At 50.2% G+C, this 18350-nt stretch overlaps 1 long non-coding RNA gene and 1 other non-coding gene across 2 annotated transcripts; one reads left to right on the top strand and one right to left on the bottom strand.

The window, feature by feature from the left end:
* Positions 1-789: 789 nt before the first annotated feature.
* Positions 790-862, bottom strand: TRNAM-CAU (transfer RNA methionine (anticodon CAU)). The gene has a single exon. It is a non-coding gene; the product is annotated as a tRNA-Met (tRNA).
* A 936-nt stretch (positions 863-1798) lies between these two features.
* Positions 1799-6927, top strand: LOC137750920 (uncharacterized). Its single transcript, XR_011070638.1, has 4 exons — positions 1799-1881; positions 4170-4321; positions 5549-5625; positions 6191-6927. It is a non-coding gene; the product is annotated as an uncharacterized lncRNA (long non-coding RNA).
* The last annotated feature ends 11423 nt before the right edge of the window (positions 6928-18350 follow it).

Here is an 18350-nt window from a genome sequence, read left to right on the forward strand (position 1 = left end):
TGCTGCCTGCATGACCTCCCTAACACCCCCATCCCCGAGACCGATCTTCTCCTGCCACTGCAAAGCTCTGCAGCCCAAACTCCTCACCAAGGTGTTCAGCGTGGTGCACTCTCTGGCCTCTCATCACGGTGCCGCCCACTTCCCCACAGTTGCCTAGACCCACCCTTCCCTGGGGCCGGGTGTTGATAATCAGGACCCTCCCCAGGAGACTTTGGGTTCCAGGCACTGCCCTGGGGCCTCCATTAGGCGGCTTTGCAGCCAGCGGCGCCCTCAGCGTCCTCCCGGACCTCGAGCACCCCGAGCTCCCCTCACCCAGGGCTGTGCACGTTCCCGCCACCAACAGGGCTCAAGGGCCAGGGCAGGACACCTGGTGGAGGGTGGGACGGCAGGGTGAGTGCACCTCCTGGGTACCCGGGCCGCAGCGCTGGTGGTGAGAGTGGGGATCTTCCCGAGGGGCTCACCCGGGCCCCAGCCCGCCGCGCGCTAGTCTTCCTCACGTGCCCACACCCCATCCCCTACCCCCTGCCGCCCCATCTTCAGGCGCCGGCCTCCCTTCCAGTCCTCCCACCGGGGCCCAGAACGCCGGAGCCGGCAGGGCGGCGGAGCAGAAAAGTGGTATCTTCTATCAACGAAAGTGCCCCGCCTCGGTACTTCGGGTTGGCTATGCCAACACGCTGTTGACCCCAGGGCGGAAAAGCGCGGACGCCCAGGGTCTACAGGTCCCCTCACAAGCAGCTAAATCTTATCTTTCTAGGACTAGTGAAGGAGCTGGAGCGAACAAAAGTATCGTGCCCCGTGTGAGGATCGAACTCACGACCTTCAGATTATGAGACTGACGCGCTACCTACTGCGCTAACGAGGCACCTAGCAAACGCTTCCCGGAGTAGGATAATGAGGCTGCGGCGGCGGCCCAATGCGCATGCTCAGAAAACCACGTTTTCATTTTCTCCGCTGAGTCCCTGACCCCCGACACAGGAGTTGCCGGCCCCAGTGCCGGCCCTGGCTGAACCGGCCACGCCGCTCCGGTCTTCCTCCGCCTGCCGGTCTATTTATCAATCAACAAGCACTGCGGCTTGTCGGACCCCATGTGCCCTGCTGTTGTAAACTCTTATTTTTGTAGACTGTTTACAAAGCGTTTGCACATGCGTGATCTCGTGAAACACTGCTTGGGCACCTACCGTGTCCCCAGCCTTGTGCTCGGTGCTGCGTTCACAGAGACACTCTCAGCCTCAAACAACTGGTGTCGGGGCGCACATGCATAATGATTTGAAAACACACACGCGCACACACAATGCACACTACTCCGGCCCCACCGCAGATCCCCAGATCCAGTCCGGTGCCCAGCCTCTTATGACGCCCCAAGTTTCCATCTCTGCCCGGAGCTCGGCGGCTGAGACCACTCTTCTTAGAAGCGTCCGCAGCTCTGGAAACGACATCTCGGGTCGCAGCCTCAGCATCTTGGAAGCCCTCTCCCCTCCCTTACCCACAGCCCTTTATATCAGCTCATTTAAATACATTCATTGTTAAAGGAAACTTTGTCACTATTATAAGTGGAAAACAGGTGTTTATTTTTCTCCTAATACACGTTAAAATAAATATTAAAATAAAAAGCACTCTTCCACGTACCATCTAAAATCAACCAGAGGAAGGCACACGTAAAATCTGTATTTTTCGCTCTGTGTAAATTTTACCTTAAAAAATGTAAACTAAGACTGAACTCCAGCCAACGACAGGCTAACAGAAGGGCTTTGGACGATTGCCAAGTTTGAAGTTTTTCAAAGGGTAAGACGGTTTGATAGACTGATGGACCTAAGGACAGAGAGGTGGAGAGAGATTCGGGAGACTTGCGAGAGCAGTGAGACGTTAACGTAGGTCTAGGAGGTGGGTGTACGAATATTCACTGTACAATTGTTTCAACGTTTCTGTTTATCTGAAAATGTTTCATTATGAAGTGTTGGGGAGTGTTTTTTAAATCACCCAGAATTGGGGCATGTTAAGGGGGAAACTCGCAACATCAGCGTAAGAGGGTAAAAAAATAATATTATCGTGTAAGAGCAGGCACCAGAATTCCTGGTTGTTGGTGTAGAGAACATTGGGCGGGGGAGCGCGGATCATTTGGAGAGAGACCCCTGGGAGTGAGGTCGGTGCAGACAAGGGGTGGGCGCCTTACGGCGTCCTCCCGTCTCGTTAGGAGGAGTCGCGGACGGCGTAGGTTGCCTGGACCCCGGGCCTCGCAGAGTGAATGGAACTTACCCAACCCTGGGGGAGCTCTCCCTCCCACGCTCCGCTGCGAGAACCCGGCCGAGGGACTGTACTCCGGGCTAAGGTCGCTGGGGCCCCAGGACCGCCCGGCAGGTGCGGGAGAACAGAGGCCCGGGCAGAGGGATCCCGCCCCCAGCACACACATACGGAGGAATCCGGGGACGCCGAGAACGGCAAACCGGGAGCGTCGCGGCAGTTTCACCCAGGTCTCCAGGCCCGGCTCCGGAGCGTTGACTGACTTCCTTACTGCCTCAAGGAAGCCCAAGCTGCGGCAGAATCTGGCCAGATACAGAAGCCCCACTGAGCACCTCCTGGATGCGGTGGAGGGACCGACGGCTGGCTGCGCCCTGAGTCCGAAATAAAGGGCTCAGTGGTCGGTGTTACGTGCCCTTCAGGGTCGCAGGCGCAGAGGCTCCTGCAGGCAGCGACCCCCAGTCTCGTCTAGTGATGGGTGACCGTGGCGGGGTGAAGGCAGGTTGTCCCTTCCCTCCGGGGGCTGGGGGCAGGGGCTCCTGGAGCAAGCAATTCCCACCTCCAGGCCTTCGCGAGGGCTGTTCCCTCCGCCTGACACGGTTTTTCCCGTATCAGGCCCCTTTTCTGTGCCGGCATCTCCTCCTTGCCCTTCTTCAGCCAGGTCAAAGGTCACCTGCTCTGAGCAATCGGATCCCATTTTCCTTCCAGGATTGCTTCTCCCTTCCCCACCTTCCCCCCTCACTTGGCTGAATGGAGGCTAAACGCTTTCACGGCGGCGGCTCATTTACTCCCGGGGTAGACCACCCGGAGGGGGTCGGTGTTACCGCTGCACTACACGTACGGAGGCGCAAACGCAGACTCACAGAGGCTGGGCGACCTGCCCAAGTTTGAGCGGCTCGTAGCTACGCCAGGCGGGGCTCCGTCCCGAGTCGGACCACGGCGCGGGGCTCTCACCAGCACATCCGTCACCCCCAGCAGCAGTTTCCTCAAGTGTTTCCTCACGTGCACCTCCTACAATAATCTTGAAAAGCGTCTACACACCTCCTCGATTAACGCTAAATTTGTATCTAAACGTTTTCGTTGTAAATTCAGTTACAAAGGATGTAATTTCCAGTAGGCCGTATATGCTGATTTTCTAAAAATAAAACTGCATGTATGATTTTTTTTTAACCAGGCATCCAATGAAATCGAAATACCTTATGGATTCCATACAAACCATAATCTATTTTAAATACACATGAATAAGCTTCTCTAACATTTGTTAAGTTTACATTTATTTTCACCCCAGAACTCATATTTCCATTATACTCCCACCCCCAGAATTTTATCTTCATATAATAGTTTATGTTTGAATGTCTGTTATTGAGCACCCTAACTTGCCTCTCAGCAGCAAGAATATGTACATAAATTGAAAATTTTGTTTCCTGTGACCATAAGGTTTTGTGTCATATTTTTCTTCTAAATTGACATATCACTATTTTTGTTAGTACACAATCAAAAATCATAAATATATTTATGATTTTGAAGAATAATTATTAAATGGAAAATCTGAAACAAATATCCATGAGATGGATACAACTTTTTAATCCCACTTAATTCATGTCTGCATGGCTAGCTAGTCCCTTTTTCTAGAATGAGATGGGATTCAGCATTAATTCTGTTCCTATTTTCCATATTTATAGATGTAAGTGTTGAGACACTCTGTTCACATGAAGAAATAAAAAAGGATGGAAAGAGCTTTGTGTCGACACTAAAACTCAATTCCTTTAACAATTTTGAGCTATATTCTAAACAATCATCTCTTATCCATTGTCTTGGTTATGTATGTCCTCTTTCAGTTTTGAATTAGAAGCCACAACAATTAGTCATTAGAGTCTTTCACGTTCTCAACTTCTAAACCAATGTTTTGAACTGAACATTCCCTTTGTTTGCAGCACTGGAGGTTTTCTCATCTTCCATAAAATCCTGAAGGTGGAGGAAGAACAGATGTGAAAGAGAGACAGGAAGGAAGCAGAGGCCCGACCGCCTACAGCAGATTTTTCTCCAGCTGATCAATTTTGGGACATCATCACATCATACCCCTGAGGTGCATATCCAGGTGACATTTGAGGGGCTTAGATTTGTTCTGATGGGCAGCAGAGGCTTTCGTAAGCCTTCTTTACAGATGAAAAGCATGTGTGTGTGTGTGTGTGTGTATGTGTGTGTGTGTGTGTGTGTGTGTGTGTGTATGTTGAGAGGCAGGCTCAGGGCTGGCTGAGCAGAGTAACGTACTGGAAACAGGTTGCAAATTATTCTTCCCCTATGGCCTGGATAGACCCTGGCAGGGAGACCACCTGGGAAGCCAGGAAACAATCCAGGCCTAGGGAGATGAAAACATGTTCTGGGAGATGCTGCAGAGCCGAGTGGAGACACAGTCTACAGGAACGGCCAGGACTTGGGTCTGAGTTACTGCCAAGAATAAAGAGAGAAGCAAAGTGTCACTCCAAATTTAGAGGAGCAATGTCCATAAATGCCCTGGTGCCACCACTGGGCAGGAAAACAGAAAACAGGGGCCTGTTCGGAGGGAACCCGATAAATTCTGATTTTGCATATTTTTATTACACAAATAATATGTGCTCATTATAAAACACATGCATACGTACTGTATCAGTCAGCTAGTGCTGCACAAGTGCTGCTTAACAAATCACCCAAAACTTAATGGCTTAAACAATGTGGGTTTCTTTTTGAATAGCTTTATTGAAATATGATTCTCCTGCCATACAATTTACTTGTTTAAAGTGTATAATTCATGGACTTCCCTGGTGGTCCAGTGGTAAAGAATCTGCCTTCCAATTCAGGGGACATGGGTTCAATCCCTGGTTAGGGAACTAAGATCCCACATGCTGTGAGGCCACCACACCACAACTAGAGAGAATCCTGCATACCTCAGCAAAGACTCTGTGTGCCACAGCTAAGACCCGACCCAGCCTAAGGAAAATAAGTAAATAATAAAATAAATAAATATTTTAAAAAGTAAGGTGTACATACAATTCAATGTATTTTTGGTATATTACATTATTATTTTTTAAAATTGTGGTATGAGATATACATAACACGAAATTTACCACTTTAACCATTTTAAGTGTCCAATTCAGTGGCATTAAGTACATTTGTGATGTTGTGCAACTATCATAACTCTCTGTTTTCAAAACCTTTTCATCCCCCCAAGCAGAAACTCTGTGCCCATTAATAACCCTCCTTTCCCTTCTCTCCCCTCATTCTCCTCCCCAGTAGCTTCTAATCTACTTTCTGTCTGTGAATTTGCCTTTTCTAGATATTTCATGTACGTGGGATCATACGATATTCGTCCTTTTGTGTCTGGCTTACTTGACTCAGCATAATGTTTTCCAGGTAAGCATGTATTTTTCTTGCTCACAGGTGTGTTGTCGGCTGGGCTAGCGCCAGGCTGTGGTTGGGTTCAGCGCTGCTTGTCATGTCTTCATGGTCTCCGTTGGTCAGTCTTAAAGACCGTGGTCTTCATGGTCAGCCATTTCCTGGGGTGCCTTCTTCTCACTGAGGGTCACAGAAGCCTGAGAGACCAAACTATACCAAGCGAGCACACTTAAGTCCTCTGCTCTGGGCACCTCCATCCAAATTCTATTGGCCAAACCAAGTCACCTGGCCAAGTTCAACATCCATGGGCCAGGGAAATATACCCAGCCCACAGGGGAAAAGCTGCAAAGCCAGGGCAAGGAGGGGAATGAAGAATTGAGAACAATAATCCAATCTCTGCACAGACTTACACATATAAATGTCTCCCTCACCCCACCCTTACCCCAATCCTGTTACCTCTCCAGAGGGAACCACTGATATCAGTATCATATTGTCCAGTGACTTACTTTTTCCACGTAACAATAAGCTGGGAACTCTTTCCCTGTCAATACATATAGATCTTCCTCGTTCTTTGTAACCGCAGTGAAACTGTCTCTGAGAACAGGAGATTAGGATGCAGACCTGCCCGGGGGAAGATCAGATGAAGACTCAGAAGGAAGGTGGCCGTCTGCCAGCCAAGGAGGGAGGCCTTAGAAGAAACCAACCCTTCCAACACCTTGATCTCGGTCTTCCTGCCTTCAGAACTGCGAGAGAACAAATTACCATTGTTTAAGCCCCACCCCACCCCTGACCCCTCCACCCCCAGCCTGTGGTACTTTGTCCTCGCAGCCCAAGCCGCTCTAGGTCTTCTAATTCTAGAACATCGAATTCTTCCCAATCAGTAACAATTACTGTAGCGAACATTCTTGTACACCTTTAACAATGGACGTCTGAGGAGCTTGTGGGCAGCCGAAAAATATGTTCTGTCCTGGATTCAGGTGGGTTTGCTGTTTCACCCCACAGGGAGCACATGAGGAATTTTCCATCTACCCGAGGGTGAAGACCAGAGGTTCTGGGCGTTTGCCTGTGCTAGGGCAGTTGCAGCTGTTAAGAGCTTTTCTTTTCACCCCTGACCTCTCCCTGTACTTCCATCCTCCCCCACGGGTCATGGTCTCCATCTGCTTGGCAGGGGTCACAGCCAGATTGTGTGTGGCATCCGACCTGACCACAGCCCACGGTCTTTGCACAGTCCCCTGCAGTCACTGGTCCAGTGGGAGGGAAGTCGGGGTGAGTGGGCTTCAGAATCATGCTCACTGTGACTCTCAGCTCCTTTCCAGTTCCCTCTGCTTACAAAAGTCAATAAATAAAAATTGAAAATATAGAGGGAGTCAAGAGGCTAAGTGAGGAGAAAGGTTACTGGGGAAGGAAGGAGGCTGGAGAGAAGGGACCGGTTTGGGGCGTGGATTCTCCCATGGTGCTTTGGGAGGAGGCAGAGGTTTCCCAGACCTGGCCCCTTCCCAGGCAGGACTCGGTAACGTGGCAGGGCTTGGCCGTGGGCCCACAGGTCTCATCTGGTTATTCTGGCTGTGACAAGCCAGAAGCCAGGGCGCAGCCAGCTGGGCGAGTCCAGGGAGGCTGAGGAGGCCGCGTGTGGGGCGGGAGGAGGAGGTTTTCCTCAGACACGCCCTGCAGAGAGCAGCCGGCACGTCTCTGTCATCTGTCCCGGGCAGCGCAAGGCCATGGCCCTTCCAGCTCTGTCTTTGACTGGGCGAGCGGCCGCCACCGCGTGAGTCAGCCTGTTGCTGGAAGCTTCTGGGAGTCACTGCTCTGAGCCGTGCTGACAGGGCACTCAGGAGGAAGAGGGCCTCGCCCCTGACTGCCAGGATGTTCCCTGAGGGGCTGTGTTCTTGCCACACTGAGGCCAGAGGCAGCCGTCACAGAAAAACGCTTGTCTGGCCTTCTCTCCGTCCGCGTGACAGCTTCTGTAGCTCCCACATCCATGAGATAAAGACCGAGGTCCTCTTGCCGTCCCCCCTCCCACCAGGGTCTGACCTCTGGAGCTCACCTCTTCCCACTCCTCCCTGCCCCCCCAGCACACACCCAACCCCTGCACCCCTGGGGCACCCATTCCCTCCCACCTCCCCCAGCTAATGCCTCCAACCTGTCGTGACCTCAGAGAGGCCTCCTGACCCCAGGCTAGGTCAGCCTCCCGCTCTGTACGCTCCTGGCTCTTGCTCCTCTGACCTCAACACTCACCCCAGTTCAATGTCATGACGTTTCATTTGCCCTCTTTCCCACTGGACTGTCGGCACGGCCACAGCGGGGGTCACGCTATAGGCTGTGCAGAGCCCATGGTGGGCCCTTGAGCATTTGATGATGACACAAAAGGCTTCTCGCATTCTACTGTATTTGCTTGGTTTTCCTTGAGGGCAGACGCTGCAGTGGGTTCATTTCTAGATCCCCAAACTTTAGCCTGATCAAAGACCTCATTCCTAGTTCCAAAGATGGGCAGGCTCTGATTTCAATAACCAAGCAGGCCTTTCCATGAACTGGCCAGAAACACATTCAGGTCCATCTCCCATGCTCCACATACAGCAAGGTCCCCTAGCCAGAGGAGAGGAAAGGGTTACAGCACTCACCTCTCAGGGCCCTCCCACTCCACCCCCTCTGACAGGTGAGACAGGTGGTGGTAGGTGTGGTCCCAGCAGCCCTGGGGCCACAAGGAACTGGGCCTGCCCCTTCCAGGTTCAGACCTGGAACAGGGCAGTGGTTTTGCCCACAGTTCCAACAGGTGTAATGGCAATGGCAGAGGTCACGGTATATGTCCTGGCACCCCAAGCTGTGCTGGGATGCACAGCCATGAGGCCACCTTCATCACAGAGCTCATGGGTGTCATGGTTCTGGCCTGAAGTTGGCAGGCATCCAGGGGCTGGGCTGCTTGCACAGTAATCCTTTCAAATCATGTCACTAACATCTATTCCTGCACCTGTGTTTCAAACATAAGGTTTGTACCTGAAATTGCACAACCACATGGCAAAGTTGCATTATCAGGCTCATAATTTAACGCTTAGAGTCTGCAACTAATTTAGGTGACAGTCTGATGGCCAAAAGGAGAAAGTCTGATTACAAAGGGGCATTTACCGGGAGGTCTGGGTCCCTTCCAGCACCTTGCACATAACATGCCTAGGAGGCACTTGGTACGTGTTTGTGGAATGAATGAATGATATAATGTTTGCCCTCCTGAGTCTGTGGGTCTTATTCTATTCAGAAATCTGTCCCCAGCTATCACACACAGACACATATACTCACCACAGAGCAGGGCTTTGCTCATTGAAGGGGAGCAGGGAGTTGGCCACAGTGAGCTGATTCATCCTTATAGTCTTTTTAAGTCACTAGCGACAAAGAGGGGTGCGAGCGGGAATCTTCTACAACATTGCTTTTCTCTGCAAAAAGAAGCAATCAGCAGGCGTTGGTGGTGGGGGGATCAGTTGTACACATAGAGGGAATACAGCCCACTTGGTCCACAGGAGTGGCTGAGGCTAGTGTTTCTGCTCTCTCTTGGGGTAGGGGGTGCTGGAAGGTGACCAATTATTTCACCCAACAGATATCTACCAAGTGCTGCTGTGGGATAGCCACTGGGATCAAAGTGGTGAACAAGACAGAACTGGTTCCTCCTCATTAAAAGACACTAAGTAGGTAGACAAATATATAACGAGGCAATTCCATATTTTGGTAAGTGCTATGAAGGAGACAATAAAAGTTAAGCTGAGACCCAAAGGCTGAGTTCTTCATTGCAGACAACAGAATCCACTCTAACTGGTTAAGTAGAAAGGGGTTTGTTGCCAGAGTCCTAGTTCACTACAAAATTCCCAGGAGGCCTAGGGAACCACACTTGGATGCTACAGAAAGCAACCCAGCCAGGAAGATGCCCAGCCCCACCACGGGCCGTTCCAGTGGAAGCCTTCCTGCTGCCACCGCTCTCCACCTCTGACGCCTTGGGAGTAGCAGCAGCGTTCCTGTCTGCTTAAGCTGCTGCCACAGAAAAACCTTCCAAGTCATGTGAGGATGCTGCTGCCTGTCAGAGCTTGGGTTCCATGCAGAGCTCTGCTTTTGGGAGGCCTGGGAAAAAGAGTTTTGAGCCTCCCGGATGCCATGGGAAAGCACATGAGAGGGAGACTGCAGTGGGTTCTGCAGGATCTAATCTACACTGTTGCCACAACACACAAGAAAATGTTAGAACTTACAGTGCAGTGGCTAAGAATCCGCCTGCCAATGCAGGGGTCACGGGTTCGAGCCCTGGCCCGGGAAGATCCCACATGCCGCGGAGCAACTAAGCCCGTGCGCCACGACTCCTGAGCCTGCGCTCTAGAGCCCGGGAGCCACAACTACTGAGCCCACGTGCCACAACTACTGAAGCCCGTGCTCCGCAACAAGAGAAGCCACCGCAATGAGAAGCCCACGCACCGCAACGAAGGGTAGTCCCCGCTCGCCGCCAACTAGAGAAAGCCCGCATGCAGCAACGGAGACCCAACACAGCCATAAATAAATAATAAATAAATTTATACTAAAAAAATTACAATGTCTAACGGTGTGGCTATGGAAGATGTTTGATTTTTTTCTTTCATTTTAATTCATTTTCTTTATTTTTGCTTGTTTTCCCCCAATTTTTATAATGAACCCGTAATATTCACAGAACAAAAGCAAAAGCCAATAGAGTTATTTTCAGAAGAAAAAAACCAGAGGAAGAGTTTCCCAGCCCAGCTCGGAGGGAGAGCCCTGATTCACCTGGCAGCCCAATGGCCACCTTGGGCAGGTTCTGACCATTTGGCCACCTGCAGCATTTCCACTTTCCGATAAGAACAAAATACATACGCATGTATAAATGAAATACAGACCATGTAATTTCAGTGATTCTACATACAAGTTAAAAGCTCTCGTATTTGCATTTATAATGGCTTTGCACATGGGAATTCCCTGGTGGTCCAGTGGTTAGGAGTTGGCGCTTTCACTGCCATGGGCCTGGGTTTGATCCCTGGTCAGGGAACTAAGATCCTGCAAGCTGCGGCCAAAAAGAAAGAAAGAAAAAAAGTCTTTTAAAAAAATGGCATTGCACAATATAAAAATAAGTGGTAAATGGTAAAGTTCATGCTAATAATTTTTAATTTTAGTTTTTCTTCACTTAAAACATTAAATAGCAAATTTTTAAAAATACCATGAGAAGATGAGAGAAAGACTACAGAAGAAAGGAAAAAAACTTTCTATTTTAGTACCATTAATGGCACTTTTTCCTTTTGTTTGAAACAAGGGGCCTCACATTTTCATTTTGAATTGGGCCACGTAAATTATGTAGCTGGCCCTGCTGTCACCAGCGGTGGATGTCATCATTTTGTAAAGTCTGTGCAGTAACAAAGATATGGAGCTACCAGAAGTCTCCTACATGGATGGTGGGCATGTAAAATGGTACAGGATCTTAGAAAACAGTTTGGCAGTTTCTTATAAAGTTATCTATACACCTACCATAGACCCAGCAATCTTGCTCCTAGGTATTTATCTAAGTGAAATGAAGACTTATGTTCATACGAAAACCTCTATATGAGCATTTACAGTGGCTTTATTCATAAATGCCCCAAACTAGAAACAACCAAATGTCCTTCAACTGGGAAAGGGATAAGCAAAACGTGGCACATGCATGCAATGAAACATGACTCAGCCATAAAAAGTAGCTAAGCAGGGACGCACACCACAATATGAATGTATCCCAAGTGCATTATGCTAAGACAAAGAAGCCAGATTCAAAAGGCTCACACTGTATGATTCCATTTATGGGACATTTTGGAATAGGCAAAACTTTTTTTTTTTTTTAATATTGAGGTATTTGTTGTTCTTTGTTTTTTAAACTTCTCTATTTTATTATTATTATTTTTTTAATTTTTGGCCACACCACATGAGATCTTTAGTTCCCCAACCAGGGATTGAACCCATGCCCCCTGCAGTGGAAGGGCAGAGTCTTAACCACTGGACCACCAGGGAAGTCCCTAGGTAAAACTTTTGGGAGAGATAACTGATCAGTAGTTGCCAGGGGCTGGGGGTGGGGGAAGCAGTTGACTACAGAAGGGAATGGGGATTTTTTTGTGTGGTGATAGAAGTATTCTAGATCTTAATCATGCTGGTGGTTATGTTACTGAACCATACTTGGGTCCACTCACCTGCGCCCAGTAAACCAATCCAGTGACACCGGGTTGTGGTGAAGGAAAGGGCAGCGTTTATTGCAGGGTGGCAAGAAAGGAGTCCAGGCAGCTAGTGCTTGCTTATAAGACCTGATCTCCCCAATGGCTTTCAGGGAAAGGTTTTTAAAGATAGGATGAGGGAGAGGGGTTGCAGGGTGTGTGGTCAGCTCGTGGACATTTCTCTGATTGGTTGGTGGTGAGGTAATCAGGAGTCAACATCATCAACCTTCTGGTTCCAACTGGTCTGGGGTCTATGTGCTTGTGGGCAGCATACAGTTATCCCTTCCACCTGATGGGGGTTTCAATATCTGCTAAATGGCTCAAAGGACATGGCTCAGAATATTATCTATAGTCCTTGAGGAGGAGTTAGATGTCCTTGACTTTAGCCATTAAACAATGGCTAAACTATTATTTTGTCTTGCTTGACTGTTTTCCTTTGCTTTTGCCTTTTATCACTTCTCTGATTAAATTTATTCTTTGGAACTCGGGGAAGGCCCAGGAAGCTAAAGTTTTTCTACACACAAGATGCAGGTTGAGGACGTGGGGAGGTCTGTCCCAGGAAGACCCTGTAGGGTCCTGCTCGGTTACAGTTATACAACTGTACACATTCCTCAAAACTCATAAAGCTGTACAGTAACAAGGGTAAATTTTACTGCATCTAAGTTATACCTTAATGTTTAAAAAAGCATCTGCAAATTTATTAGCCAAAAAAAGGGGGGAAAAAAAAAAAAAGGGAGCTCTTGTGGTTTTTATGCATGTCAGAAACCTTGAGCAATGGACCGGGAACTCAAAAGTAGGAAACTTGAGGGAGCAAAGGGACTTTGCAGCTGTGGCTTCCTGGGAGTTAAGCTGTGGCTTTGCTGGGTGCCGAAGATGGACTTGCCAGGAGGCTGCTCCCATGAAAAGCAGTTGTAGGAGGACCTGGGGGTGGGTTGGGTTTAGGGTACCTGGCTGGACACCCTGTCCCATTTCTGCTCCCACCCTAGGCCCTGGCCTGCCGGCAGCAGCAGCAGCTGCTTGAGCTCCGGCCTGCCTGCACTGAGCTGATTATATGCAGAATGGATTGATTGGTGTTGACAGGGAGCTATTTACCCGTCTAATTAATTATGCCAACTAATTCTCAACTTAATTGCACTTCTTGGGTCGCTGGGTAATGAAAGTGTACAATTTTCCTGCTGCTGCAGGCCTTGATGGGGATGTGGCAGGGAGAGGCTGGCAGGTGCTCCTTGAGGTCAAACAGGCGCCCTGTTCCTCCAGGTTCCTGGGCCCACAGCCCAAGCTCTCAGCCCCCGGCTGCCCCACAGACAAGCTCTGGAATCCTATTTGAGTACCTTCTGCCTGTGTAAGCAGGCCTCTGCCCCAGGAGCTCTGAGCCATTTATTCACCTAACAAACATTGATTGAATGCCTACCACGTGCAGCCCCAAAGTGGGAGAGGCGCTGGGGAAGCTAAGTCGTGCCTAACCTGTCCCCTATCCCCCGTCTCAAATTGCTCACAGTCTAAAGGAGGAGATTTTCACTTACACCAGCAATTACAGAATTTGGGTGCAGAGAGGAGCCAGGTCTTTGGAGACAAACCCAACCCAGGCTCTGCGGTTTTAGGCCCTTGAGGAATTTACTTAACCTCCCTGTGCCTCGGTTTTACAAAGACATTGCAGGGCTGTGACAGGACGCAGTGTATCATAGAACGTCGACAATGTTCTGGAAGATATATTGGTGCTGTATTAGGCTGAAGAGCAGAGCAGAAACTGGGCAAGTTTGGACCACTCATCACGCAGGCCTTCTCCCTTAGATCTCACACCCTTTGAGGCTCATCCCGTGAAGGAGGCAGAAGGCACCGTGGTTACCAGAGGGACCGGACCACCCGTCTGCGGCTCCTGGGGCAGCCACTTCCCGGCCAGTGAACTTGGTAGTCAGGTAACCTCTGTGTTTCATTTTCCTTCATCCATGAAACAGAAATGGCCATAATAGCACTTACTCACAGGGCTGCTGTGAGGATTGAATGAGTTTACACACGTAGAGCACGTAGAATAGCACCTGGTACTTAGGACGTGTTCCGAAACTGTTCTGTGGTTATATGGACAGAAAAGTGAAGTTCAGGGAGGTCCTCTAAGTTACCTACCCAAGGTCACATATGATCACAGGCACAATCTGAACACAGTTGTGCCTGATTCCAAAGGCATGGAAGCTTTTCGACTTTGCACCACTCAAGGAATTAAATGCAGTGGCAGATGGGGAAGTGCACCCATCACTAGTACGAGACTGACTGAGACAAGTTCTAGAAGCACCTGGTAGGCTCAGAGGAGAAGCAGTTAAGGCTGCTTAGGAATAGTCGGGAAAGGCTCCCTCCCATAGATGGGAATCGGCAGAGACCTTGAATGCAGAGAAGGATTTGAATAAATTGTGTTGGGGGAAGCAAGGACTTCCAGCTGAGGGGGCGGGCTGAGCAAAGGCAGGGGACTGGACCTCCCACATGGGCAAGGGCCAGGCATTCCACTCGTCATTCCCCGGGCCTAGGCCACGGTTCCTCAGCCTTAGCACTATTGACATTTGGGGCCAGATAGGTCTTTATGGTGGGGGCTGTCCTGTGCATGGCAGGGTGTAGCAGCACCCCTGCCTTATACCCACTTGATGCCAGTGGCATCATCACCCCTGCAGGCTTTGACAACCAACAATGTCCCCAGACACTGCCACATCCCCCCCTCGATGGGCAAAATCGCCCCCTGTTGAGAACCATGGCCCTAGATAAACGGAATTCTCAGGAAGCCCCACACACCACTCATGTGCTAACAGGAGACTGGCTTCTCATCCTTTACCTCATCGTCAGTGTCCCCAGGAGTCAGAGAGACGACACTTCAGGTCACAGGATGGAAGAAGGGAAGTAAGTGGTCCATAATCCACAGTGCCTGGAATCAAGGGCTCTTTGATAAGGATTTCTCAACGTATGACAATGTGGCTCAAGCAGCTGGCCAGGCTTCCTGGTCCAGAAGTGCAATCCCAGGGGAGAAATTTGTTATTTCAGCCAGCAGAGCCAGCAGGAATGATGACATTTCACATGGCTGGGGCTGCAGAGGAGGGGAGGGCCAACGCTGATGACAATCACTGGCCAGCTGTGTGACTCTGAGAACAGTCACCTTCCCTTTCTGGGCTACAGTTTTCTCATCAGTACATCTTGGATGTACGGTTTTCTCATCAGTACATCTTGGATGTACTGCTGCAGTACATCCAAGATTCCTTCTAGGTGAGAACTTCTCTTTGAGCCCCATAAAGAGCAGTGAGGGGATGGTTCCCAGCTCATAGGGAGGAAGTTCTATGATCAACTAGTAACGTCTGCCAGGAGTGCAGGAACGGGGGCAAAGATGGGACAGCACACATAGACTGCATTTGCTGTCTATTCTAAAGGACTTCATAGAGTCCCTGGGGTCTGCGTAAGGGCAGGGAGCTGGGGACAGGAGAAGCAGGGCTCTTCTTCCTCCAGCAGCTTGAGGGGAAAGTTCCACTCAAAGAGTCTTTAAAAAAAAAAAAAAAAGATAGCTACTGTGCAAGTAGACTAGTGAAAATGGTCCCCACAGGCCACGGAGCCCTGCCTCTGTCTCAGAGGGACCTCCCATCACTTATTCATCTAACAAAGAGAATCAGGCCCAGGTGAAAGATGAACCCCAGAACGTCTACCCACTTCTGTCCTTCTCCCATACACACTTTCTGGAACTGATAAGAGGATTTGGATTGTTCTGAGAGTGGAAAGGGACAGGGGAAAGGAAGGGAGAGTGAAGCTTGGCCCAGTGGAAAGTGCATCAGCTTTGGAGGGACTGTGTCGGGCTCTGCCACTTACTAGCTGGGCAAGTTACTCACCTTCTCTGAAATCTGTGAAGTGAAGCCTGGTCCTCCATGTGCCCCTTAGCTCAGAAAGCCAGCGTGCAGGGAGGACTCGATGACGGCCAAGTGAAGGAGCGGTCAGGCTGCAATGTTCAGACAGATCACAGACACGCAGGGCCTCAAAGGCTAGGCTCAAGACTTGGCACTCAACGTGCCAGGCAACTGAGAGCCATCGACAGCTTCTGCGCCTCGGAGTGAGCCAGCACAAATCCCATGGATTATTATCCCCTCACCAGACTGGGGACTGGATTTGATGACACAGATCGGAGAGTGGGCTGAGGACCCAGAGGAGATGGAGAGGAGGGAAGGTCCAAGGAGAATGTGGGCAAGAAGTGAAGTCAATCTGCACAAGCAGGAGCTGGCGGAAGGGAGAGGGCGTGGAGCCAGGGGCACCAAAGACAGAGAGGGTATTAGGTTTGTCCCCATTGAGGTTCCAGGCCCTGTGGAAGGAGATAAAGTGGAATAAGGGGAGGGGTGCCTGAGGTCTTGAATTAGATTCCTTCTATATCCTTCAAAAGAGAAGAAACCCCTTTTAAATCCCCTTTCTCTTTCTTGGACTGTGTGTTTAAAGACACTGCTCTACTTCCAGACAGCCTCACTCCACAGCTTTCGTGGGGTTACAGACGCTTATATATAGCACTTTCCTCCAAAGAGTAGATAGATATGCCGCAGAGAGGCATCTGGCTCTTACCACGTGCCAGCTGTTTGAAGACCACTCAATCCTAGTTTCCTGCCATAATTCTCATAGCGGATATTGTCAGGGCCCCGCTCTTACCTCGTTAGCTTGTCCTATGCGCCTGCGACCTCTGCCTGCAGGCTTTCTCGGGCTCCAGGGCTGTGCTTGGTGAGCCCACAGAACCGGCCAGTAGGGCTGGGGAACTAATGCAGCCCCAGAAGCAGCCCTCGACCAACGATCGGTGGGGGTTGGTAGATGGATTCTGCGGTTTTCTCATCCTCTGGGTAGGAAAAATCTGAGATGTATTCTATACCATCTCCTGGAGGTCCCCGGCAGGACCGGAGCCCGGACGTTCCCACAGATGTTCATAAATCCCAGGTGTCCACAATGGTGACCTACTCCTTAACATACCCACATACCCTGCCCCGAGCAGCTTCTAACCCTTCCTGTCTCACTCCTCTGCTCCCCTATCAGAGCATCTGGGGATCACCTCCCAGTCAGCTACTTGTACTCGAATCCCAGTCTCAGAGTCTGTTTCTGGAAGAACCCAATCAAAGGCAGTCAGTGTAAGCAGCTTTTGGCAGGAAAGAGCTCTCTGCAGGAGGCTCCTTTGTCTTGTCACTAACCTCAAACCAGGCGCCCCATGCTCTACTCACCTCCGGCCCTAGCACACCTTTCAAACCTTTTGATCACACAACACCTCGTCTAATCTGTTGGTTCTTTCCATAGATCAAATTAGAAATGAAGAATAAGTAATCAGCAGATGACCAGATCTCTTCCCTAGCTTTTCTTTCAGCAATCTCACGAACAAACTGTGTGAACAAGATAGCGCCTAAAGAAGAATCACAAGAAGCCGACAAGCCTGCACGCAGTGAGGGATGGCGACGACTCTGACCCCCGATCTCAGTGATTAACTGAGATTACTTCCCTTTTTCCCTTTACAAACTTCATAGCTGAGCAGAATTTTGGGAGGTGGTTTTTGGGGAACACTGGGTCCACCATTTCCCCACATTGCCAGCATTCTGATTAAAGGCAGCTTTCCTTTTCACCAACTTTTGTCTCTCTCTGGAATATTGATTTTTGAGCGTCAAGCAGTCAGACCTGATTCAGTAACATCAGGACTCTAGGTTTTGCATTCCGTTGACATGGAATTGACCATGCCCTGATCTGGAAAGAAAATGTGGCTTCTCCCTTAGCAGTTCATCTACTTCAAACACGCCTGCGGCCACCTGCCCACCAGCACCGAGACAGACTGATCCCATCGGTCCGTGGGCCCGGACACAGCCGAAGATTCTTCTCCAGATAGTATTCCAAGCAGCCGCCGCTTCCAACAGATCAGCGCTGGCCCCAGAAATGGAACCTCTCTGGGGGTTCTGTTCAAGCATGACCACTGCAAACACAATAAGGGAAGAGAGATGGGAGAGAAGGCTTTCCCAGAGAACGGGGAGGGCTGGGAACTTGGGGTGTTACCAAGAGAAAGAAGAAGTGCCTGGTGAACAGTTCTGCCTGGCGGGCATCCAGCTTCCCTCCTCACATGGGGACAGGATGGATGGCAGATCTCAGGGGCCCATCAGGGAAATTGTCTTTGAACCAACTGGCGTCTGAAATGAGGAGCACAGGAGGGGACCTGAGGCACAGCGGTGACGGTGCTGGGAGAGGCTGCTTGCTTTGTAAATGGGGCCTGAGGGTCTCGGGAGAATTGCACAACAAGCTGGAAAGCCAGCTCACCTTGGCTGCTGGGAGGAGAAGAAGTCTCCCAGGGCTGAGTGTGCCCAGGCGTGATAGAGCCAGCCCTCCTGGCCCGCGGGCAGGGCGGGTGTCGCTCAGAGATAAACCAACCCCTGGCAGTGGGTGATGATCCCTGTGAAGCATTGCTCAGGAGAGCAGGATTACCTTGGAGCAGGTAATCCTGGATGCTGGCCGCACACCAGTGCTAGGAGTGGGTGCTTTCCAGAAGTGCTGTGAGCCCCGCTCCTCCTGGGTGGT

The sequence above is a fragment of the Eschrichtius robustus genome, chromosome 17 (assembly GCF_028021215.1).
Source record: "Eschrichtius robustus isolate mEscRob2 chromosome 17, mEscRob2.pri, whole genome shotgun sequence".
Taxonomy (NCBI): domain Eukaryota; kingdom Metazoa; phylum Chordata; class Mammalia; order Artiodactyla; family Eschrichtiidae; genus Eschrichtius; species Eschrichtius robustus.